General features: G+C 37.5%; 1 long non-coding RNA gene across 1 annotated transcript in view; it reads left to right on the top strand.

Annotated features, from left to right (window-relative positions):
- The first annotated feature begins 1,627 nt into the window (after positions 1–1,627).
- The window catches only part of LOC107710301 (uncharacterized), an 11,547-nt gene continuing 6,240 nt past the window's right edge, over positions 1,628–6,934 (top strand). Inside the window, exon 1 of the long non-coding RNA XR_001636584.1 lies at positions 1,628–1,721. This is a non-coding gene — a long non-coding RNA (uncharacterized LOC107710301). The remainder of the gene's footprint in view (positions 1,722–6,934) is intronic.

The following is a 6,934-nucleotide window of genomic DNA, read 5'->3' as shown; positions in this document are numbered from 1 at the left end:
GTAACGGCGTCGGTCCTCCGTTCACCACCACAGCAGCTCCTCCAAAACGGCCGAAGCAAACCGAAGAAGGAACGAATATTCCGCGCTGAGGAGTTTCCAAACTCCGAAGTCATGGGGAAAAACGGACGCCAGAGATTTAGATTGGGATTAGTGCTTCTCTTTCTGTGGGTTCTCCTGCAAATAGTTGACGCGCAAGGTAAGACCACTTTCCAGTTAGAGATATTTTAATGTCTTGCTGAAAGTTTATTTTATTGAATTGCATTCTATGTTATACATTGCGATTATCATTTAGCCTATTCACATCACCGGAACGTTATATTAACAGTTTTATTTGATTTCTCTTTTTTTGTTTGTCGCTGATTTTTGTGCGTGTTGATGCTTTGGCAATTTTATATGCAAAACAGCATGCAACTGTGAAGTCCCTTGAAATGAAAATTGAGATCTGATGTTGTTTGGAGGTCTGATTTGAAATTTGAGACCGCAAAGCCACAGTAATGCCTTAGGAGTAGCCTAACACCGACCATTTAATAGGCTGCGTAAGGATTTTCTGTTATTCTGTATTTTTTCCCTTTTTTTTTTTTAAAATCATTGTCTGCTGTCAGAAATGAGATTTGGGGGAGATTATTATTAAATGATAAAGGTTTGTGCTGGGCACGAATTATTCATCGACTTTTATTCGTTGACTTTTTCTGTCAGTTGTCGTGGCTGACGTGGAATCGGTCGAGGTTCGTCACGAGCACAGTTAACTAACTGTCAAGTCAAGTCACCTTTAAGGCTCACTTAATATCTGCCCAACTGCAGTTCCTGCTCTGAGCAGCTCATATACCGGACACCTTATTCTCATAGCCAACTCATTGTCAGTCAGTCAGTCACCTTTATTTATATAGCGCTTTTAACAATACAGATTGTGTCAAAGCAACTGAACAGCATTAATTAGGAAAATAGTGTGTCAATAATGCAAAATGACAATAGTAAACACTAATTTTCCAGTTAAAGACAGGTCATGATTGAATTCAGTGATGTCTTCATTCAGCTCAGTTCAGTTTAAATAGTATCTTTGCAATCATTTGCAATCAAGTAAACGATATCGCTGGAAATGAAGTGTCCCCAACTAAGCAAGCAAGAGGCGACAGTGGCAAGGAACCAAAACTCCATCGGTGACAGAATGGAGAAAAAACCTTGGGAGAAACCAGGCTCAGTCGTTAACTGTCTTAATCTGAAGTAGGCTACATTTACAAAAAATATTTGTGGAATATTTGCAATCCGTAAAAATTCTATATGTAGGCTAATTATTGACAACATGCTGACGTTTTCGCAATGTATTGTCTGATTTGGATCTGATCGACTGAAAACGCTAGCGACCTACTGTTACTATGGCGACGTCCTCCGGCGAAAGCGACTTCGCGATCATTTATTTAGCGCGCTTTATTAAAGGGGTCATATGATGCGATTTCAAGTTTTCCTTTCTCTTTGGAGTGTTACAAGCTGTTCGTGAATAGATAAGATCCCTAAAGTTACAAAGACTAAAGTCTTAAACCCAAAGAGATATTCTTTATATAAGTTAAGACTGGTCCACGCCCTCCTAAAACGCCTCGTTTAAACACACCCTCACCCTCAGCCCGCATAACGCTGCCCAAATGTTCACGCAAAGAAGTAACTTTATTGCTGCCACCGCCGCAGCCATGTTGTGAAGACGCTGTGTGTTTGGTTGCCAAACGCGAGTTTTGGGCAGTGTTAGAGTAGCACTTGTTGTTTGTCATTTCTCCGATCACAAATGCAGACATGGTTTTATGTTTATGCGGCGCGATGCAACTCAACGCGTAAAAAGACAGTATAAGTCATTATAATCAGTAATTATGTCCCTACTGGATGCAACAAATGCCTCGTTTATAATGGGTTTTATTGGTTTTGCTCATCGCTTCGGGACACGGCATCACAGTATGGTAAGGGGTGTAACATTTCCGTCACACTCTTGAGGTATTCGGCCAATCACAACACACTGGATAGCTGGCCAATCAGAACACACCTTGCTTTTCAGAATGATGAGCTTTGTAAAAATCGACGCGTTTCAGAAAGGCGGGGCATAGAGGAGAAACAATAATGTACAGTATGTGGAAAATAATGTTTTTTGAATCTTAAACCGCATAAACACATTTCATTACACCAAATAATGTTCTTTTTAGCAACATCATATGACCCCTTTAACTTGTAATGTGACTTTTGTTGGTACTGAAATGTTGTCTCTGCAAAACTGGTTCGGTACATTATTTGATCGTTTCTCCCGCTGGATATGTTATTTATGAAGAATGCATTTTTTTTTTTGTTATGTATTCCAGCGGGAAATTCTGCTGAAAAGCTCCAGTATCTCAGGGCCAGTTTTTCCATTCGTGTATTTTAACCGATTCTTCAATAATCCAGTTAATATTTTAAAAAGTTAGTATTGCATTTTGACAAATATATATAGACCATTAAAAATTTTACATAATTAAAAAAATTTTTTTTAGATGTATAGTAGTATTATATTAATTTATGGTATATTTACATTTTAAGTTTACAATTGAAACATGTTTGTTGAAGGTGTTATTTGACTATGTTGTGCTGATTTTATAATAGTGTTTTTATTCATTGGCAGTCAAGATGATTGTTCACTGCACTCAAAAATGAATATTCTTTCATATAATTTTCTCACCCTCATGTCATTCCAAACCCTTATGACTCTCTTCCATGGCACACACGATGTCTCTGCCAAGTGCCATCCTTGATATGTGCCAAGTCTGAACAGGCCCAAGCACAAATGCAAATTGAGAGCTGTGGTGGAGGATGACATTTCATTGAACAACAACTTCAGTTTTGGACTGTTCACCGGATAAATCTGAGTATGACAGAATAAATCATACATTTCCAATGTATGGAAAAAAGCAGGAAAGAGACTACAGGTTGCATGGAATAAAAAAAGTTGTATACTGTATGTTCGAAATAACACGAGGGTGAGAAAACTATTCCTATCTTTTCTGCATTTTATCTTTCTCTTTACATTTTTAGGTATGCGATAATGCAATTTTGCTCTCGTTTTAAGATTTACAGGAAGATCTGTTCTAAATTTTGCATTCATCACTCTATTATAACGATGCAAAGCATTTTCCCATTTCCTTCTGTGTGAATGTGTGCTGTAATGTTGAGTTATGAAATTAGAGAGCGTCTGTCTTCTGCCTCGGTCTTTGCAGAGTGTTTTATGAGTCCGTAATGGAATAAGGGTTCATATGTGACTCCAGTCTGCTGAAGAGCAGGGCGTCGTTAGTGGAGTGAGGTTTCTAAGTCACTTTAAGGAGACAAGACAAAGTGGGAATGACTCTGTTTGTATGCCACGTGTGTGTGTTTGTGTGCTTGGGGTAAGTGGTGGCCATCAGCTCGGAGACACAAGAAACCCAGCAGCCCATTAAAAAGCCATTAGCTAAAGCCGTCTCTCTTGCTGCCGAGTTTGTGTTGTGTGTCAAACAAACAGCAGGGCAGAGCAGAGAGAGTGTGAGAGTGTCAGGGCTGTAAGATTTAAGAAAGAAAATCTGAAAGTCTGGTGGCACACTCTTAAAGGGATAGTTCACCTTCAGTTGCTGGTCCCCATTGACTTGTATAGTGTTTTTTTCCCCCCATAATATGAAAGTCAATGGGGACCAGCAACTGAAGGTGAACTATCCCTTTAAAGTTGGGATGAAATCAAAATTAACCTATTTATTTTCTTAATATATGTGTCCTTGCAAGTGATTCATTGATGCATGTTATTAAATAAATGAATAAATTGCCCATGAAATGACTTTCTACTTTTACTGACATCATCAAAATCTTGTTCAGGTGTTTTTGATATGTTGCACCTGTAATTGTTTTCATGATCCACTCAGTTCATAATGTATAAAATAAAGCCCTGCCCCAAATTTTATACTCTTAAGATTTTTTGTGTGTGTGTGTTTTTGAAAGGCTTGAAATTATTTGAAAAAAATATATAAAAATACAGTAAAAATAGTAATATTGTGAAATATTATTAAAATGTAAAACAACTGTTTATATTTGAATGTATTTTAAAATGTAATTTATTCCTGTGATCAAAGCTGAATTTTCAGCATCATTACTGCAGTCTTCAGTGTCACATGATCCTTCAGAAATCATTCTAATATGCTGATTTGCTGCTCAAGAAACATTTCTTATTATTATCTATGTTGAAAACAGTTGATCTACTTCATATTTTTGTGGAAACCAAATTTTCTTCAGGAGTCTGTTCAAGAACAGCATTGATTTGAAATAGATTTTTTTTGTAACATTATAAATGTCTTTACGGTCACTTTTGATCAATTTAAAGCATCCTTTCTAAATAAAAGTACAGTAATGCATATATATATATATATATACAGTCGTGATCAGAATTATTGGCACCCTTGGTAAATATGATCAAAGAAGGCTGTGAAAAGAAATCTGCATTGTTAATCATTTTGATATTTTATTTAAAAAATTCACATAAATCTAACCTTTCATTGGAGAATAAGAATTTAAAATGGGGGGAAATATCATTATGACATAAATGTTTTTCTCAAATACACGTTGGACACAATTGTTGGTACCTCTAGAAATTCTTATGAGTAAAATATCTGTGAAGTATATTCCCATTCATATTTACAATTTTGAGCATATATATATATATATATATATATATATATATATATACTGTATATAATGGTTGCAAACAGTGTTTCATGTTGACTTTAGGGAAAAACATTCATGCCGTCTCCAGCACATACACAACAGTGAAATAACCCAATTTAGCTGTGATCACTGGAATGCTGCTTGGATTTGTCTAGTACAGTTCAGCATGTCAGCTTCATTTTTCACACAGCGCTCACACTTTTCACACATCGACCCGTGAATGTGTGTGTTTTTGTGTTGGGAGTGACAAAAACTTGTAAGAGAGGATCTTCGAGACAAGCCGAGGATTCACGTGCAGTTCTTAACCTCGCTGTCTGTCGTGAATAGTGACGTCTGTTCTGTAGTTTCAGTTTAATGTTTTCTCCAAGCACAGCTGCCCGCACACGATCTATAGAGACTGTTGATGGGCTGTTTACTGTGATTGAAGAGGACATTCACTGGTGGTGTTTGCTAAGGCAAAACAAACCCCTGCCTCACAGTATTACTTTGGAATTTAATTTGTACTGGCAACAGCCCATAACGCTTTAGCATATTGGTGGCAAGTTTTGCATGGGTGATCAGCACTCGTTTCCTAGGTAAGGAATAGTACACTCAAAAAATGAATTTGCTTCAGAAAACATTTGCTGAAAATTTACTCACCCTCAGTCCATCTAAGATGTAGATGTTTGTTTCTTCATCAGAGCAGATTTGGAGAAATGTAGCATTACATCACTTGGTCATCAAAGGATCCTCTGCAGTGAATGGGTGCCGTCAGAATGAGAGTCCAAACAGCTGATAAAAACATCACAGTAATCCACACCACTCCAGTCCAGTCCATTAATTAACATCAAAAGATGCATGTTTGTAAGAAACAAATCTATCATTAAGATGTTTTTAACTTTAAACCAGTCCTCTGTCTGTAATATTGCTTTCTCCAGTAAAACGTCATCTCATCTAAATCAAGAGAGAAATATGCACACATTAAGCACAGTTTACAAACCAAAACAGTTCTAAACAAATATTTTGGTGTCCAGTCCATCAATTAACATCTTATGAAGTGAAAAGACGTGCATTTGAAACAAATCCATCATTAAGGCATTTTAACTTTAAATTATTGCTTCTGGCAAAAATTTCGTAAACCATAATCCTCCAGTGAAAAACTCCATCCCCTGTTGTCCTCTCACTTCAAAATCCAGCCACATATTTGTTTAGAGCTGTTTTGGACTGTATTCGCTTGTAAACAGTGCTTGGTCTGTGCAGATTTCTCTCCTGATTCAGACGATACAACATTTTTGGTTTTACTAGAGAAAGCAATATTATGGATAGAGGACTCATATTTTAAGTGGGAAGCAACAGTTTATAATTAAAAACATCTTATTGATGGATTTGTTTGACAAACATTGAGCTTTTTTCTTCACAAGACGTTAACTGATGGACTGGAGTGGTGTGGATTACTTGTGGATTATTGTGATGTTTTTATCAGCTGTTTGCACTCTCATTCTGACGGCACCCATTCACTGCAGAGCATCCACTGGTGAGCAAGTGATGGAATGCTACATTTTCTAAATCTGTTCAAACGAGCTCATCTACATCATGGATGGCCTGAGGGTGAGTACAATTTCAGCATTTTTTTTTTTTTGGTGAAATATCCCTTTCTCAACTGTCTAGTTGAGTTGTGATTTTAAAGTCAACTTTGTGGTCAAAAATGACTGCTGACATTCATACTTTAAGATTTTCCTCTAATGTCAACTAACTATCTTATCCTCATTCGTAATTTATTAGCAGGTAAAGAATAGGAATGGAAAGTGTGTCATTGCTTCAGGGAAAAATGCCCATGATCCTTTGCAGTGAGGGCTTTCAGCCAATAGGAGATGAGCATGGCCGACATTAACCTGCTGACCTGAGGGCATGAGTGTATCCCTGCACTCGCTGTTGAAGAAATGCATGAGTTTAGTGCGAGTGTGATCTGTTTGAAGAGTCGTGCTGAATACAGAGGAGTGTGTTTGCGGCGTGGAAGGTCTTTTGTTTTATGCTGTTCTTTGTCTTTGTTTCTTTTAATTGGGTGAATGTAACGCAACTGTTTTGTCATCGCGTCTCAACCAATGAGAGCATTTGGGGTGGGCCTAAGACTGCAGCAGCGCTCACATGGGAAGCGCTAACGACTTCATAAGTTGGAAACAGGAAGTTTCCGATAGCACGTGAAGACAGCAAAGAAGCGCTCTTGCTCAGCACAGTGGAGTGCATCGTTTTGTTAACTTTGTGGTTT

The sequence above is a fragment of the Sinocyclocheilus rhinocerous genome, unplaced genomic scaffold (genome assembly GCF_001515625.1).
Source record: "Sinocyclocheilus rhinocerous isolate Xijiao unplaced genomic scaffold, SAMN03320098_v1.1 scaffold6288, whole genome shotgun sequence".
NCBI lineage: Eukaryota > Metazoa > Chordata > Actinopteri > Cypriniformes > Cyprinidae > Sinocyclocheilus > Sinocyclocheilus rhinocerous.
The sequence above is the reverse complement of the archived record's forward strand: the minus strand, read 5'-3'. Positions and strand labels throughout refer to the sequence as shown.